Genomic DNA, 19486 nt, shown 5'->3' with positions numbered 1-19486 from the left:
CGTTGAATGATTTGTTGCTCACATATCGACTACACTCTTTGTTGTGGACGTCAAAAACGTAGAAGTCCAACAAGGAGGAAGACATAAACGGGAGTTTCCTTTTAATTTGACTTTATTAACAGATAATAGCTACTGCCTATTTTATAGTTGTGTATTATTCGACTAATAGTTTATATTAAGCATCATGGTGGTTAGTACTAACCAGAAACATACGTTTCTTATCCATGTCCACCAAGCCCCTTCCTCTTCTTTGAGAAAATTCAACAACATATACCACCCCTTCGTGCAAAGAAAGAATCGCTAATAAAAAACCAGCATTGCCGTCAATGCTAAATATGAATTAATTAACATACATAGATACATACTGGACCAACATAGTTTGAGACATGAGATAATGTGGTTCCTGAAACAATACCAAGGTAAAGGACACGATTATCTAGTTTTTCTTACAAATTCAGCTTGGAAAGAAATGTGCTATTCTCAAAAAAAGAGAAACCAATTTTAAAGCTCATGAATTGAGAGAAGACAAAATTAGAATCTAGATATCATCTACTCATCTAAGAATTTCAACTGCTAACTTAGAACGAAAAGGTTTACACACTTTGTGTTCAACCTTTGTTACATCTTAATCCTAAAAATATAGACAAGTTAATAATCTTATACATTAAAGAAAATGTGGTATTGGGTTAATTCTGACAGGCAGAAGTTAATAAGTTTATACTTTACAGATACATTAAGGATGATAATCGGTACAAAATAGTAGCATACAAGATGGGGAATATGGGCGCAATTACAACAAAAGATTCATTATAGTTCAAAATGTCTTGTTCAATCGATATCGAGTAAGAAAAAGAACAATATGATAGAATTATCTAGACTTGCATTCAAATATATTAAGACAAGTCGCATGTAATTTATATGAATAAAACCTTACTTTTAAACACACTTAATAAGCAAATTTCTAACACTAAGTTATGCACATACAAAAATGATTTCTTATTTACTAGATGATGATTTTAATTACAAGATATTAATACTCTATATATTGAAAGGCCTTAATACTGATAAAAAAAGAACAATTTATGAAAAATTATTAACATACGAGATAATTGAAGAGACCATCCAAGGTTGGGCAGAGTTAATCATACCAGATGATTTTGACATAGATTTATATGATGATCTAGAATTATTACAAATTTGAGGGTGGAAGCGGAATTCAGAAGAAAAGAGAGTTGATTGAAAAAGGCTTATTTTATTATGAGGGAAAGCCCTCCTTTTATACAAAAAAAAAAAAAAAAACTTACTGCTTTGGCCAAGTGGCCGACACAACTTTACACATGGACTTTTTTATTTCGGCCGACACTAGAAAACAAAAAACTTTTACATAATGACTCTTATTATTTACACATGACTCCTACTATTCACATATGACCTTTCATGAATGACTCTTACTATTTACTTTACGACTTTTTCTTTCTTTCTTTTCTTCTCCTTATCTTCTTTATTGTAGCTGTCCACGTCTCTATGTTTTTCTTTTTCTGCTTTCCACGTATCTTTATTCGATTTGGACATCTGGTATGACATTATTTTCTCCCTGACATTTTGAACATATATGGTCGGGGTATTTTTGTCCAATAATTTTGCAATATCTGGTTAATAATTCTTCCAAAATAAACTCTTTCCTTAATGCTCTTGTTGTTGGTTTTTGCTCCGGCTTGAGTAAACTGAGTATCCATTGGCGTATCTCCTCCATATCTTGTTCTCTAACTTCCCTAGAATTTGAATATATCATAACTTGCTCCCATACATAATAGCTCCATACTGAATTACCGTTTAAATAACTGTTGGTTAGTTCATTTAGAATAGTTGTGATTCCAATAACTCTCTTGTTGGCGTAGAATTCTGATATCTCAATTCTTTGTATTTCTTGCTGTGTCCCGATATCTTCCGGAATTATCATATCTCTGGTCAAACCAATCTTTATAACTTGTACAATTGGCTTTATCTCATCAAATAATATCTCTGCTGGTGCTGAATAAAATTTTATATAAAATAATGTTCCTTTAGTAATTCTTTTATAGTTCATGAAGGCTTTGTATAGATCCGATATGGTCGATATTTCATCTCCTGTTTGGGTATAAACTGTGTTGAGTAATCCATAACTATAGCACGTTTTTATTAGATTTGCATTGGTGCCTGGTTGCGCTATTAACTTATTATATCCTTGTAGCTTTTAGGTTATAAAATCAGTATGAGGGTCTTTGGCAGTTGGAGATCTTGGTGTTGAGTTTAAATAATTTTGGATTTTATAAAGGTTTTCAATATATGAGCGGGTTATGTGGTTGTAGGTCTTTTTATCTTGGTTTCAATTTTCCGAGTAAGTAGTTGTTTGTGGTGGTATAAATAATGGGTCTTTTTGATTTTACGAAATAAATGGTTTATCGAAGATTTTGTTCATATTTGAATTCGTATATCTTATTCCACTGATTCCTTTTGTTGTAGATGTGCTGGCTGTAGCTGCATTTAAACAAACATTGTCATGGGTTTTATGGAGTTTCCCAACGTCTCCTTGTAGCTCTGGAATTTTTCCGTCTTCCGATCGACATAGCTCTGCATTTTTATAGTCATGCTGCTGATTTATGTTTTTCATCTTTTGTAACTCTTTATCCATACTGTTCACTTTTGTAGAAAGTGTATTAATGGCTTTGAGTATTTCTTTCATTGTATCTTTTTCTGGCTCAGTTTGGGTTCCTTTTTCTTGATAGGTAGTCTGCAATAACATTTTCGTCAGTTTTTATTACCTCAATTGTAAATGTAAAATTTTGTATATTTAATACAAGCCTTCTTATTTCCTTTGTTGTCACTGAGTCTTGTATTTTTCGCGTTATCCATCATTTTACTTGTGTATTATCTGTTCTTACAATAAATATGATATAAACAATATATGGCTCAAAAGCTAATAAACATTTATATAATCTAAATAGTTCTTTTCTATTTATTTCCCATTTTAATTGTGCTTCTGTATAGGATCCTGAGTAATACCTGCAATGATGTTCTATTTTTTCTTTGTCATATTTATATTTTAAGACTCCTCCATAACTGTGATTGCTCGAATCTGTTTCAACAATATAAGTAAATAATTTGTTTTCATTGGGAAAATATAGTTTTGGTAGTTTTTTACATAAGTTTTTAATATGTCTTATATGTTCCTTATCTTTATTGTCAAAATAATATTCTACATCTTTCTTAAGTTTTTTATGTAATGGTTTTAAGTGTTCTGCTAATTTTGGTATATATTCCCTTACTTGGTTTACTAATCCTAAGAAGGATTGTAATTTCTTCTTTGTATCTATATTTTCATCAAGGGTAATTATTTTCTGTACTAGGTGGGTTTGCATCTTTATCCCATTTTTATCTATTTGTATTCCTAGAAATTCTATCTGAGGTTTCATAATTTCTGCTTTCTTTTTACTTAGGCTTATACCAGAATGTTTAATTATGTGTATAAATTTTTCTAATAACCTGATATGTTCATCTTGTGTTTTTGAGTATAATAATATATCATCTATATAGACAATACAATTTTCTAATTGATTAAAATATTTATCCATAAAATGTTGGTATCTACCTGGTGCATTTTTATATCTGAATGGTAGAACATTCCATTCATAAAATCCTTGAGGTACAGTAAATGTTGTTAGCTGTTTAGATTCTTCTTCTAGTTTCAAGTGATAAAATCGTGATTTACAATCGAATTTACTGAAATAGTTGTATCCTTGTATCTGTCTTATTATTAGTATCTTATTTGGTATTGCGTAATTATATGTTTTAGTTTAAGCATTTAAGTTGGGATAATCTATGACCATTCTACTTTTACCTCGTTTTTGTTCACTATGTTTATTAACTATAAATGCTGGACTTGTATGTTTACTATTGGTTTCTTGTATATAATTATTCTTCAATAGTTCATCTATATGCATTTTGAATTCTTCTAAATCATCAAAATTATATTTTAATGGTTTTTGTGTTATTATACTATTTTCAAATATTAATTTAATTTTTACCTTCATCTTATGCTTTTCCCATCCTTGTAATGGATTTTCACTATATAATAATTCTAGTTGTTCGTTAATTATTTTAACTTTATCTATTGTAAATATGATAATTTCTAATTGTCTTATTTGATTTTTACTTATATTTTTCATTTCGTGATTTATTTTTTCACTTCCTTTTATCCATTCTGTGGGTTCACGTTGCTTGTTATTTACTCTTTTTGCTCTTATTTTACTTCCGCATGGTGTAGTAAACCACCAATGTGTTTTTGTTATAATATGTGGGTAAAATCTTTCTAAAAAAGGCATTCCTAATAACATATCTTTTGTTGTAAATTCAAAATTGTACATTTCTTCTATTGTTAGTATTTTATCCCATATTTGTATTTTTATATTTTTTGCTTTATATGTAATCATACTACCTTCATTATTACATCCTGTCACTACCATAGGTGTTTTTAATTTTTTCCATTTATCTTCTGGTAAACAATTATATTTACATATATTTGCTTCTGCTCCTGTATCTATCATGGGGGTATAATATCTGTTGTGGTATCCTTCTACAATAATTTTTGCAAGTATATATATTTTCATTATTCATTTTGTTCTTTTGATAATTATTTTCTTATTTTGGTAAGTTATTGTTAATTGTTCATTCTCTATATTATATGGTTTAACTTTTTCTAACCATTTTATTCCTAGGGTAATATTCTGGCTTCCTTGGTAGATTTTAAATGGTATTACTAATGGTATTCCTCCTATATTATTTATTTTTCTGTTATTTCATCGTTTGTGGTTACTATCTCACTAGGTAATCCGGGGCATAAGTGTCCTTTTTTTATAATTTCTGTTTCTAGTACTAATTCTCTCGTTATATAATTCTCTTCTTGTTCTGTGTTTATTAAAATTTTATATCTTCTTTGGTCTATTATTCCTGTTACAAAATAGTGGTATGGTGTTATTTCTTCTGTATTTAAAGAATTTTGCAAAATTTCATAGTTTCTTTTAGATGTGCTCATTCTTGGTGAGGTAGTTCTAGTTAATGTATTTGGTACATTTGAAGTACTCAATCTTTCTTTTACAATTTCTAAGTGTTCTTCTATGTCAATTTCTTTGTAGCTATAGTCATTGTTGTCTATTATAGTAATTATTTTTTCAAAAGGATTTTCTATTTTTATTCTATCAATTTTATTTCTTGCCGTTACTTTATGTTTTGTTGTTAGTATATATAGGTTTTTACATCTTGCTGTAAATATTTTGCTGCCTGGTGCTAGTTCTATTCCAGACATTTTCCAATATAGAACTAATGATTTATCTATATTTCTATCTGTTAATGCTACTGAGTAGTTGGCACTTATTATAAATTTAAATTTTTGGTATATTAAGTTTCCTTTTACTGCACTAATTACGCTTTTTTCTATAGAGTATAGAATTCTATCTTCTGCTAAATATATTTCAATAGGTGTATCTATTCCTTCTCTAAAACAAGCTTTTATCAATATTTCTGTTCCTCCCAAGTGTACGTATTTTATGGTTGTTTTAGCTTTTATATCTTGTATTTCTTTATTTATTATCCTCTTATTTAGTATAGGTATTTGTGCCTTTCCTCTTGTATATTTACAGTCTATGATGTGTTCTTTTTGGCTAACTACATAGTATTCATCTTTTTCTCTTTTGAACCAATTCCTTAAGGTAGGTATTTCAAGTATTTTTTCAACACTTAAATCTAATTCTTTTCCTTTTATTTGTTCAAAGATTGTATTATCAAATATAATTTTTTGTTCTGATAATTCTTCATTTTGATAGTCTTCTTTTGATATTATTTTTATGTCATCCTCAGACATTAGATTTCTTCTTCATTATCTACATCAATATTTGTTTCTTCATTTTCTATTTCAGTTTCTATATCCGATAATTCATATATACTATCATTTCACTTAATTCATAGTCTATGTAATCTATTTGTATGTATTCGTCATTGTCTATAATTACTTCTGCAATTTGTTTTCCTTTTGGATTTTTAGGTAACTTACAATTTCTAGCTAAATGTCCTATCTTTCCGCAGTTGTAACAAGTACATTCTGATAGTTTTTTCTTCGGTCTATATGGTCTTTTTATTTTATAATTTTTTACATAATATCTTTGTCTTGGTTTTTTGTATTTATATGTAGTTTTGGTTTTTCTATAATTTTTGTGTCGTTTAGGTCTTTGTTTTTTATAATATTTAGCTGTGCAACCAAACTGTGGTGCTGTTTTATTTTTACAACATGCTAGATTTTTAATTAATACTTTTTCCATTTTTATTTTTTCTTTTTGTTTTCACATAATTGTACAAACCATTGATGTAAAAATTTTATTCTAGCTCCTAAAGTATCTGTTAATCCTTCATTGTTCCAATCTTTAATTATTTTTGTACTAAATGGTTCTGGTAATTTTGTAAAATATTGTTGTCTTATTTCTTTTGTTTCATTTATATCATATCTTGCTTTATAATAATATTCTTTAAATGCACATGTGTATTGTTCTATATAACACATTTTACATATAGCTAATTTTGTCATAAGTTGTCTATTTATTATTTTTTCTCTATTTTGTTCTTTTATTTCTGTGGTCATGCCACCAAATTCATTTCGTATTGTTAATTCATATTTATCTAGTATATCTATATTTGTTGTTGATGGAGAGCCATCTATTTTCTTATCACTTCTAAGTGTTTCTAGGCTTTCTGGGGGTAAATTTCCTATCCATAATTTCGTTGTTCCAACAAATGTTCTTACTATATATCCTGGTGTTTCTTTTGTTGTTATTTTGTTATCAATTAGTTGTTTAGATATATTTCCTACCCATAGTAAGATTGCTTTATTTATATCTATAACACAATCTAGATCTAAAAAGTTATATTGTTCAGTTATTGGTCTAGGCGTCCATTTTTTATTTAATCTACTATTCCATATTGCATTTGTTCTATCTGATCGTTCGTAATTATCTGTATAATAAGTTGGTGTTGTCCATCTAGGACTACTCCTAGGACTATTATACGGGGTTTTAACTCTTGATGTGCTAGGTTGATTTATATCTCCTGTATTTATTTCTAATGTTTTCGGCTTATTTACTTGTTCTAGAATTTCTGTGTATGTTTCACTTATATCACTTATTTTTTATTTTTGATCGTTCATTGTATCTGATTCATTTATTTCGTCTATTTCAAGATTTTCATTTAATTTTTGTTTCATCTTATTTATTTCATTAGTTAATTCAAGTTCTTTATCTTTTTCTATCTGTTTCTCTTTTTGTTTAGTTTCATATAATAATTTTAGCTTAGCTAATTCTTTTTCTAATTCACTTATTTTTGTATTTTTTAGTTCTTCTAGATGTTGTACTTCCTGCTTTGCTTGTGTTTTTATTTTTTCAATCTCTTTTGATTTATCTATTTCTTCGTTTTCCTTTGTTATTCTTACCATAGCTGTTAAACTATCTTCTGATTTTGCTGTTTCTTTTTCTAACATTAAATACAAGTTATTTCCTATTTTTTTATATCGTCTTCCTAAATTTAAAAATATTATTTTTATTATTAATCCGTCTTGATTTTCACATGTTTTTTCGTCTACTGCAAATTCTTCTTTATTCATTATAATTTAGTTTGTAACTTATATCATGTTGTAATTTATATTCGAGGCAATTTATTTGTATTTCTAGCATAAATATAACTTTTCTTTGTGCTAATATTGATTTATTGCATACTCCTGCTAACATATTTTCTTCTAGTCTTCCTTTTCTGTATTTTAACTCTTGTCTTTTTTCAATTATTTTTTCTATCAGTTGTTGTTTATATATTTCTTTGTTCATATTGTTTTTTCAGATAACAAACATATTTGTATTCTGTTTTAGAAATTATATCTATCAAAAGATTTGTTTTACTAGTTCTTGTTTTAGTAAGTTGTAATAAAATCAATTTGAGGGTGGAAGCGGAATTCAGAAGAAAAGAGAGTTGATTGAAAAAAGCTTATTTTATTATGAGGGAAAGCCCTCCTTTTATACAAAAAAAAAAGTTACTGCTTTGGCCAAGTGGCCGACACTACTTTACACATGGCCTTTTTTATTTCGGCCGACACTAGAAAACAAAAAACTTTTACATAATGACTCTTACTATTTACACATGACTCCTACTATTCACATATGACTATTTACTTTACGACTTTTTCTTTCTTTCTTTTCTTCTCCTTATCTTCTTTATTGTAGCTGTCCACGTCTCTTTGTTTTTCTTTTTCTGCTTTCCACGTATCTTTATTCGATTTGGACATATGGTATGACATTATTTTCTCCCTGACATTTTGAACATATATGGTCGGGGTATTTTTGTCCAATAATTTTGCAATATCTGGTTAATAATTCTTCCGAAATAAACTCTTTCCTTAATGCTCTTGTTGTTGGTTTTTGCTCCTGCTTGAGTAAACTGAGTATCCATTGGCGTATCTCCTCCATATCTTGTTCTCTAACTTCCCTAGAATTTGAATATATCATAACTTGCTCCCGTACATAATAGCTCCATACTGAATTTTCATTTAAATAATTGTTGGTTAGTTCATTTAGAATAGTTGCGATTCCAATAACTCTCTTGTTGGCGTAGAATTCTGGTATCTCAATTCTTTGTATTTCTTGTTGTGTCCCGATATCTTCCGGAATTATCATATCTCTGGTCAAACCAATCTTTATAACTTGTATAATTGGCTTTATCTCATCAAATAATATCTGTGCTGGTGCTGAATAAAACTTTATATAAAATAATGTTCCTTTAGTAATTCTTGTATAATTCATAAAGGCTTTGTATAGCTCCGGTATGGTCGATATTTCATCTCCTGTTTGGGTATAAACTGTGTTGACTAATCCATAACTATAGCACGTTTTTACTAGATTTGCATTGGTGCCTGGTTGCGCTATTAACTTATTATATCCTTGTAGCTTTTAGGATATAAAATCAGTATGTGGGTCTTTGGCAGTTGGAGATCTTGGTGTTGAGTTTAAATAATTTTGGATTTTATAAAGGTTTTCAATATATGAGCGGGTTATGTGGTTGTAGGTCTTTTTATCTTGGTTTAAACTTTCCGAGTAAGTAGTTGTTTGTGGTGGTATAAATAATGGGTCTTTTTGGTTTTTCGGAATAAATGGTTTATCAAAGATTTTGTTCATATTTGAATTCGTATATCTTATTCCACTGATTCCTTTTGTTGTAGATGTGCTGGTTGTTGCTGCATTTAAACAAACATTGTCATGGGTTTTATGGAGTTTCCCAACATCTCCATGTAGCTCTGGAATTTTTCTGTCTTCCGATCGACATAGCTCTGCATTTTTATAGTCATGCTGCTGACTTATATTTTTCATGTTTTGTAACTCTTTATCCATACTGTTCACTTTTGTAGAAAGTATAGTAATGGCTTTGAGTATTTCTTCCATTGTATCTTTTTCTGGCTCAGTTTGGGTTCCTTTTTCTTGATAGGTAGCCTGCAATAACATTTTTCGTCAGTTTTTATTACCTCAATTGTAAATGTAAAATTTTTTATATTTAATACAAGCCTTCTTATTTCCTTTGTTGTCACTGAGTCTTGTATTTTTCGCGTTAACCACCATTTTACTTCTGTATTATCTGTTCTTACAATAAATTTGTTATAAACAATATATGGCTCAAAAGCTAATAAACATTTATATAATCCAAATAGTTCTTTTCTATTTATTTCCCATTTTAATTGTGCTTCTGTATAGGATCCTGAGTAATACCTGCAATGATGTTCTATTTTTTCTTTGTCATATTTATATTTTAAGACTCCTCCATAACTGTGATTGCTCGAATCTGTTTCAACAATATAAATAAATAATTTGTTTTCATTGGGAAAATATAGTTTTGGTAGTTTTTTACATAAGTTTTTAATATGTCTTATATGTTCCTTATCTTTATTGTCAAAATAATATTCTACATATTTCTTAAGTTTTTTGTGTAATGGTTTTAAGTGTTCTCCTAATATTGGTATGTATTCCCTTACTTGGTTTACTAATCCTTAGAAGGATTGTAATTTCTTCTTTGTATCTATATTTTCATCAAGGGTAATTATTTTCTGTACTATGTGGGTTTGCATCTTTATCCCATTTTTATCTATTTGTATTCCTAGAAATTCTATCTGAGGTTTCATAATTTCTGCTTTCTTTTTACTTAGGCTTATACCAGAATGTTTAATTATGTGTATAAATTTTTCTAATAACCTGATATGTTCATCTTGTGTTTTTGAGTATAATAATATATCATCTATATAGACAATACAATTTTCTAATTGATTAAAATATTTATCCATAAAATGTTGGTATCTTCCTGGTGGATTTTTATATCCAAATGGTAGAACATTCCATTCATAAAATCCTTGTGGTACAGTAAATGCTGTTAGATGTTTAGATTCTTCTTCTAGTTTCAAGTGATAAAATCCTGATTTACAATCGAATTTACTGAAATAGTGATATCCTTGTATCTGTCTTATTTTTAGTATCTTATTTGGTATTGGGTAATTATATGTTTTAGTTTTAGCATTTAAGTTGCGATAATCTATGACCATTCTACTTTTACCTCGTTTTTGTTCACTATGTTTATTAACTATAAATGCTGGACTTGTATGTTTACTATTGCTTTCCTGTATATAATTATTCTTCAATAGTTCATCTATATGCATTTTGAATTCTTCTAAATCATCAAAATTATATTTTAATGGTTTTTGTGTTATTATACTATTTTCATCTATTAATTCAATTTTTACCGTCATCTTATGCTTTTCCCATCCTTGTAATGGTTTTCACTATATAATAATTCTATTTGTTCGTTAATTATTTTAATTTTATCTATTGTAAATATGATAATTTCTAATTGTGTTATTTTATTTTTACTTATATTTTTCATTTCCTGGTTTATTTTTTCACTTCCTTTTATCCATTCTGTGGGTTCACGTTGTTTGTTATTTACTCTTTTTGCTCTTATTTTATTTTCGCATGGTGTAGTAAACCACCAATATGTTTTTGTTATAATATGTGGGTAAAATCTTTCTAAAAAAGGCATTCCTAATAACTATCTTTTGTTGTAAATTCAAAATTGTACATTTCTTCTATTGTTAGTATTTTATCCCATATTTGTATTTTTATATTTTTTCCTTTATATGTAATCATACTACCTTCATTATTAAATCCTGTCACTACCATAGGTGTTTTTTTAATTTTTCCCATTTATCTTCTGGTAAACATTATATTTACATATATTTGCTTCTGCTCCTGTATCTATGATAGGGGTATAATATCTGTTGTGGTATCCTTCTACAATAATTTTTGCAAGTATATATATTTTCATTATTCATTTTGTTCTTTTGATAATTATTTTCTTATTTTGGTAAGTTATTGTTAATTGTTCATTCTCTATATTATATGGTTTAACTTTTTCTAACCATTTTATTCCTAGGATAATATTCTGGTTTCCTTGGTAGATTTTAAATGGTATTACTAATGGTATTCCTCCTATAATTATTTATTTTTCTGTTATTTCTTCGTTTGTGGTTACTATCTCACTAGGTAATCCGGGGCATAAGTGTCCTGTTTTTATAATTTCTGTTTCTAGTACTAATTCTCTCGTTATATAATTCTCTTCTTGTCCTGTGTTTATTAAAATTTTATATCTTCTTTGGTCTATTATTCCTGTTACAAAATAGTGGTATGGTGTTATTTCTTCTGTATTTAAAGAATTTTGCGAAATTTCATAGTTTCTTTTAGATGTGCTCATTCTTGATGAGGTAGTTCTAGTTAATGCATTTGGTACATTTGAAGTACTCAATCTTTCTTTTACAATTTCTAAGTCTTCTTCTATGTCAATTTCTTTGTAGCTATAGTCATTGTTGTCTATTATAGTAATTATTTTTTCAAAAGGATTTTCTATTTTTATTCTATCAATTTTATTTCTTGCCGTTGCTTTATGTTTTGTTGTTAGTATATATAGGTTTTTACATCTTGCTGTAAATATTTTTATTCGGTTTTAGAAATTATATCTATCAAAAGATTTGTTTTACTAGTTCTTGTTATAGTAAGTTGTAATAATTCATATTCTATGTATAAGGTTTTTAACTTTTTCTGTATCTTTCGTACTTTTCTTTCTATCTTAGTTTTTGTTATGGTAGTTACCTTATTTGATGTTGGATTATTCTTCATGATTTTAAGAATAAAATATTTTTTCACAATATTCTTTTTTAAGTAGATCTAATCGTTGTATTTCATTTGCGTTGTTTGCAATATATTCTAAATATTTATTTTCTCTAGTTCTCAAATATTTGTATAAATTTTCAATTATTAATGTTTCAAGTAGTTCTATTTCTTCTTTAGTTTCTTTCCAGAATTGTAAGTATAAATAATCTATCATTGATCTATGAATAATTCTAGATCATCATATAAATCTATGTCAAAATAATCTGGTATGATTAACTCTGCCCAACCTTGGATTGTCTCTTCAATTATCTCGTATGTTAATAATTTTTCATAAATTGTTCTTTTTATATCAGTTTTAAGGCCTTTCAGTAGATAGAGTATTAATATCTTGTAATTAACATCATCATCTAGTAAATAAGAAATCATTTTAACATGTTTTTGCAAAAATTTTATTCCTTCTAACCTCTTAATAGATTATACTTATTTATTATGTAATAATAATCATTTAATAATCATCTCGTCTGGTCACTACTACGGTTTTCTTCTTTGATTGGTTACCCTAACAGCGCCTCAACTTTGTTTACTTCCCTAAACGGCCTTCTTGCCTATCGGTTTCAACTTTAGGATGGCATAGTCTGGGCATATTTACTCGCAGAATATTTCCGTAGCAAACTTTCTAAAGATAGTTATTATAACATTATTAAAACATGATAAACAATTATAATCAACAAGAGATTATTAGGAATAAAACAGATTAGCTACTCATAAATATAATGAGTATACCTGTTTCTGTAGGTTTGTCATTCTGATCCGTTTTTCATAGCTTTAATTTTGTTAACTAGATCTGATACCAATTTGAGGGTGGAAGCGGAATTCAGAAGAAAAGAGAGTTGATTGAAAAAGGCTTATTTTATTATGAGGGAAAGCCCTCCTTTTATACAAAAAAAAAAACTTACTGCTTTGGCCAAGTGGCCGACACTACTTTACACATGGCCTTTTTAATTTCGGCCGACACTAGAAAACAAAAAACTTTTACATAATGACTCTTACTATTTACACATGACTCCTACTATTCACATATGACCTTTCATGAATGACTCTTACTATTTATTGCAGCTGTCCACGTCTCGATGTTTTTATTTTTCTGCTTTCCACGTATCTTTATTCGATTTGGACATCTGGTATGACATTATTTTCTCCCTGACATTTTGAACATATATGGTCGGGGTATTTTTATCCAATCATTTTGCAATATCTGGTTAATAATTCTTCCGAAATAAACTCTTTCCTTAATGCTCTTGTTGTTGGTTTTTGCTCCGGCTTGAGTAAACTGAGTATCCATTGGCGTATCTCCTCCATATCTTGTTCTCTAACTTCCCTAGAATTTGAATATATCATAACTTGCTCCCATACATAATAGCTCCATACTGAATTTCCGTTTAAATAATTGTTGGTTAGTTCATTTAGAGTAGTTGCGATTCCAATAACTCTCTTGTTGGCGTAGAATTCTGGTATCTCAATTCTTTGTATTTCTTGCTGTGTCCCGATATCTTCCGAATTATCATATCTCTGGTCAAACAAATCTTTATAACTTGTATAATTGGCTTTATCTCATCAAATAATATCTCTGCTGGTGCTGAATAAAACTTTATATAAAATAATGTTCCTTTAGTAATTCTTTTATAGTTCATAAAGGCTTTGTATAGCTCCGGTATGGTCGATATTTCATCTCCTGTTTGGGTATAAACTGTGTTGAGTAATCCATAACAATAGCACGTTTTTACTAGATTTGCATTGGTGCCTGGTTGCGCTATTAACTTATTATATCCTTGTAGCTTTTGGGTTATAAAATCAGTATGAGGGTCTTTGGCAGTTAGAGATCTTGGTGTTGAGTTTAAATAATTTTGGATTTTATAAAGGTTTTCAATATATGAGTGGGTTATGTGGTTGTAGGTCTTTTTATCTTGGTTTAAACTTTCCGAGTAAGTAGTTGTTTGTGGTGGTATAAATAATGGGTCTTTTTGGTTTTTCGGAATAAATGGTTTATCGAAGATTTTGTTCATATTTGAATTCGTATATCTTATTCCACTGATTCCTTTTGTTGTAGATGTGATGGCTGTAGCTGCATTTAAACAAACATTGTTATGGGTTTTATGGAGTTTCCCAACGTCTCCTTGTAGCTCTGGAATTTTTCTGTCTTCCGATCGACATAGCTCTGCATTTTTATAGTCATGCTGCTGACTTATATTTTTCATTTTTTGTAACTCTTTATCCATATTGTTCACTTTTGTAGAAAGAGTAATAATGGCTTTGAGTATTTCTTCCATTGTATCTTTTTCTGGCTCAGTTTGGGTTCCTTTTTCTTGATAGGTAGTCTGCAATAACATTTTCGTCTGTTTTTATTACCTCAATTGTAAATGTAAAATTTTGTATATTTAATACAAGCCTTCTTATTTCCTTTGTTGTCACTGAGTCTGGTATTTTTCGCGTTATCCACCATTTTAATTGTGTATTATCTGTTCTTACAATAAATTTGTTATAAACAATATATGGCGCAAAAGCTAATAAACATTTATATAATCCAAATAGTTCTTTTCTATTTATTTCCCATTTTAATTGTGCTTCTGTATAGGATCCTGAGTAATACCTGCAATGATGTTCTATTTTTTCTTTGTCATATTTATATTTTAAGACTCCTCCAGAACTGTGATTGCTCGAATCTGTTTCAACAATATAAGTGAATAATTTGTTTTCATTGGGAAAATATAGTTTTGGTAGTTTTTTACATAAGTTTTTAATATGTCTTATATGTTCCTTATCTTTATTGTCAAAATAATATTCTACATCTTTCTTAAGTTTTTTGTGTAATGGTTTTAAGTGTTCTCCTAATATTGGTATGTATTCCCTTACTTGGTTTACTAATCCTTAGAAGGATTGTAATTTCTTCTTTGTATCTATATTTTCATCAAGGGTAATTATTTTCTGTACTATGTGGGTTTGCATCTTTATCCCATTTTTATCTATTTGTATTCCTAGTAATTCTATCTGAGGTTTCATAATTTCTGCTTTCTTTTTACTTAGGCTTATACCAGAATGTTTAATTATGTGTATAAATTTTTCTAATAACCTGATATGTTCATCTTGTGTTTTTGAGTATAATAATATATCATCTATATCGACAATACAATTTTCTAATTGATTAAAATATTTATCCATAAAATGTTGGTATCTTCCTGATGCATTTTTATATCCAAATGGTAGAACATTCCATTCATAAAATCCTTGTGGTACAGTAAATGCTGTTAGCTGTTTAGATTCTTCTTCTAGTTTCAAGTGATAAAATCCTGATTTACAATCGAATTTACTGAAATAGTTATATCCTTGTATCTGTCTTATTTTTAGTATCTTATTTGGTATTGGGTAATTATATGTTTTAGTATTAGCATTCAAGTTGCGATAATCTATGACCATTCTACTTTTACCTCGTTTTTGTTCACTATGTATATTAACTATAAATGCTGGACTTGTATGTTTACTATTGCTTTCCTGTATATAATTATTCTTCAATAGTTCATCTATATGTATTTTGAATTCTTCTAAATCATAAAAATTATATTTTAATGGTTTTTGTGTTATTATACTATTTTCATCTATTAATTCAATTTTTACCTTCATCTTATGCTTTTCCCATCCTTGTAATGGATTTTCACTATATAATAATTCTAGTTGTTCGTTAATTATTTTAACTTTATCTATTGTAAATATGATAATTTCTAATTGTGTTATTTGATTTTTACTTATATTTTTCATTTCCTGGTTTATTTTTTCACTTCCTTTTATCCATTCTGTGGGTTCACGTTTCTTGTTATTTACTCTTTTTGCTCTTATTTTGTTTCCTCATGGTGTAGTAAACCACCAATGTGTTTTTGTTATAATATGTGGGTAAAATCTTTCTAAAAAAGGCATTCCTAATAACATATCTTTTGTTGTAAATTCAAAATTGTAAATTTCTTCTATTGTTAGTATTTTATCCCATATTTGTATTTTTATATTTTTTGCTTTATATGTAATCATACTACCTTCATTATTAAATCCTGTCACTACCATAGGTGTTTTTCATTTTTTCCATTTATCCTATGGTAAACAATTTTGCTGCCTGGTGCTAGTTCTATTCCAGACATTTTCCAATATAGAACTAATGATTTATCTATATTTCTATCTGTTAATGCTACTGAGTAGTTGGCACTTATTATAAATTTAAATTTTTGGTATATTAAGTTTCCTTTTACTTCACTAATTACGCTTTTTTTTATAGGTTATATAATTCTATCATCTGCTAAATATATTTCAATAGGTGTATCTATTCCTTCTCTAAAACAAGCTTTTATCAATATTTCTGTTCCTCCCAAGTGTACGTATTTTATGGGTGTTTTAGCTTTTATATCTTGTATTTCTTTATTTATTATCCTCTTATTTAGTATAGGTATTTGTGCCTTTCCTCTTGTATATTTACAGTCTATGATGTGTTCTTTTTGGCTAACTACATAGTATTTCTTTATTTATTATCTGATAAAACAAGAACTAGTAAAACATTAGGAAAAAGTATTAATTAAAAATCTAGCATGTTGTAATGATAAAACAGCACCACAGTTTGGTTGCACAGCTAAATATTATAAAAAACAAAGACCTAAACGACACAAAAATTATAGAAAAACCAAAACTAGATATAAATACTTACCATTTACTTTACGACTTTTTCTTTCTTTCTTTTCTTCTCCTTATCTTCTTTATTGTAGCTGTCCACGTCTCTATGTTTTTCTTTTTCTGCTTTCCACGTATCTTTATTCGATTTGGACATCCACACAACAATTGGACAGTAGAAAATCTAACATAATGATAAAAGAAATGTTATAACCTGAAAAGAGATTACCTTTTTATCGTAGACAGCTTCACCAGGTACCAAATTCTTAGTACAAAGATCATCTTCCTTTACCTTAGCACTGAACACGCCTCCATGTCTATATGGCTCCACCACAACCTTACTACCAACCTTAGCAATGAACACGTCTCCATCGCAGAAGAGAACAAGTAAACAAGAGTCGGGCATTAAAATTAACACAAATGACAATCTTTTATGTTTTTGTTTCCCTTTATTTTTACGCATATTACATTTGTTGAATAGATGAATTGTCCTTACCATCATATTATTCTGAGTAAGGCATGTCTCATTTAGAACTGTCCAGGTGAATATCAAAACGTATATGGGCAATAAAACTATAATCTGGACTCCTAGAAATCAACAAAAATCGTATCTGCAGAGACAAGAATGTCAAAACTTTTGATCTAAAATTTAGATTTTCAAAGATACTATTTAAAACTTGATAAAACCCTATTTCAAAAAAACTGATGAAGCTTTAAAACTAATAACAGATAGTATTAAATAAATAGTATTAAATAATATTAGTATTTACTGTGTACTAATCCTAGTCCTATTAGGATTAGTACTCCTTAATCCTAGTCCTATTAGGATTAGTACTCCTTCCTATATCTCCTATATATATCTCATGTATTCCCTTATTAGGTTAACACTTTAATACAATCAATATTCCTTCATGGTATCAAGAGCCAGAAAACCTAGATCTTCTTTTCTCTAGGTTTTTTTTCTCTCTTTAGGGCACCGATCGTTCCCTCTCTTTCTCTTGGGTGGCGGCAGCCATGACAACCGAGGTGGATCCTCTCGATTCACTTCCTTCTGGCGTTAAACTCCTTCTCATGCATCTTCATGCCCTGATTCCCGAAAAATTATCAGATAAATTACCCTACATGGAAAATCACCGTTCTTACAGCCATTGAGGCCAATTACCTTCGCAAATACGTCGATGGAACCACAGAACCGCCGCCGGCAGTCATCACCGCCACGGACAAATCAGAAAAAACTAATCCGGCCCATGCCGCCTGGAAAGCCGTGGATGGCCAGATCCGATCATGTTTGATTGCGGTCATCTCTCCCACGGTTCAGAAACACGTCCGATCCTACACAACTGCTTCAGCCCTGTGGACGGCCCTCGCAACACGCTATGCATCAATTTCCCACTCTCATATTTTTCAATTGCGTGATCGTCTCCACACAATTACCAAAGGCACGAAAACTATGGCGGAGTATTTAGACGAGGTCTCCACCATCATCACAGCCCTCGACACCGTGAACGAAATCATTCCCGAAAAAGATCTCGTCATGTGCGTCGTTCGGGGGCTCCCATCAGCTTACTCCTCCATTAAACAGGCGGTTCGCATCAGTCCAACGCCCGTTGACCTGGCTACTCTCTCCTCGTGGCTAAAAAGTGAAGAAATCAACGTGGATCTGGAGAGCAAACTTCTTCTCCGAGAAGCCGCTGTTATGGAGCCGGCCACCGCCCTCACCGCAAGCCAGAACTATCGCGGGGGGCGTGGTGGCGGCCGGCAGGGGAGCCGCGGCGGCTACGGCAGAAACAGCGGAGGCCGCGGGCGCGGCGGTCGGCAGGGCAGTCGTCCGCCGTACGACGGTCAGCAGCACGGCAGCAACAACAGCCTGCACTCCTTCGGCAGCGGCGGGCAGTCATCTTCCAGCGGCGGGCAGGGCACTTACGAGCGGGATCGTCCAACTTGTCAAATCTGTCAGAAAACAGGACACACCGCTGTTCGTTGCTGGTTTCGGTATGAGGAGAGCCGAAATAGTGATAACCGTGCCAATTATGCATCTCAAGCCGGCCCTTCCTCTGAATGGCTGTTGGATACTGGGGCCAACATGCACGTTACTTCTGATCTATCCAAGCTTAACGCTCCAAATCCATATCATGGCTCCAATGGTATTACTGTTGGCAACGGTGAGTCCCTTAATATTTCTCACACTGGCACGGGTACCATTAAAACCCCCACCGCTATCTTTCACCTAGGTAACCTTACCCACGTCACTTCTATTAAATCCAATCTCCTTTCAGTTCACCAATTCAGAAAAGACAATAATTGCTCACTCTTGTTCACCTCTAATGATTTTCAGATCCTAGACAATACTACCAAGAGGGTGATTTTTCAGGGCCCCTGTGAGCATGGTCTGTACGTTCTTCCTGGCACAAGTTCGTCTGCCCACCCAGTTTCAGAAAGCGTTCCTGTGGCTCCGGTGGCTCTTTCGGCTGATGGCCACAGTCTGTTGTGGCACAGTCGTCTGGGTCACCCGTCTA

General features: G+C 30.4%; 3 pseudogenes; all 3 read right to left on the bottom strand.

Moving 5' to 3' along the window:
- Nucleotides 1–1555: 1555 nt before the first annotated feature.
- Nucleotides 1556–2782, bottom strand: LOC114075369 (annotated as a pseudogene).
- A 5554-nt stretch (nucleotides 2783–8336) lies between these two features.
- On the bottom strand, nucleotides 8337–9563 carry LOC114075368 (annotated as a pseudogene).
- A 3939-nt stretch (nucleotides 9564–13502) lies between these two features.
- LOC114075367 lies at nucleotides 13503–14656 on the bottom strand (annotated as a pseudogene).
- Between the last annotated feature and the right edge of the window lie 4830 nt (nucleotides 14657–19486).

The sequence above is a fragment of the Solanum pennellii genome, chromosome 12 (genome assembly GCF_001406875.1).
Source record: "Solanum pennellii chromosome 12, SPENNV200".
Classification (NCBI taxonomy): Eukaryota; Viridiplantae; Streptophyta; class Magnoliopsida; order Solanales; family Solanaceae; genus Solanum; species Solanum pennellii.
The sequence above is the reverse complement of the archived record's forward strand: the minus strand, read 5'-3'. Positions and strand labels throughout refer to the sequence as shown.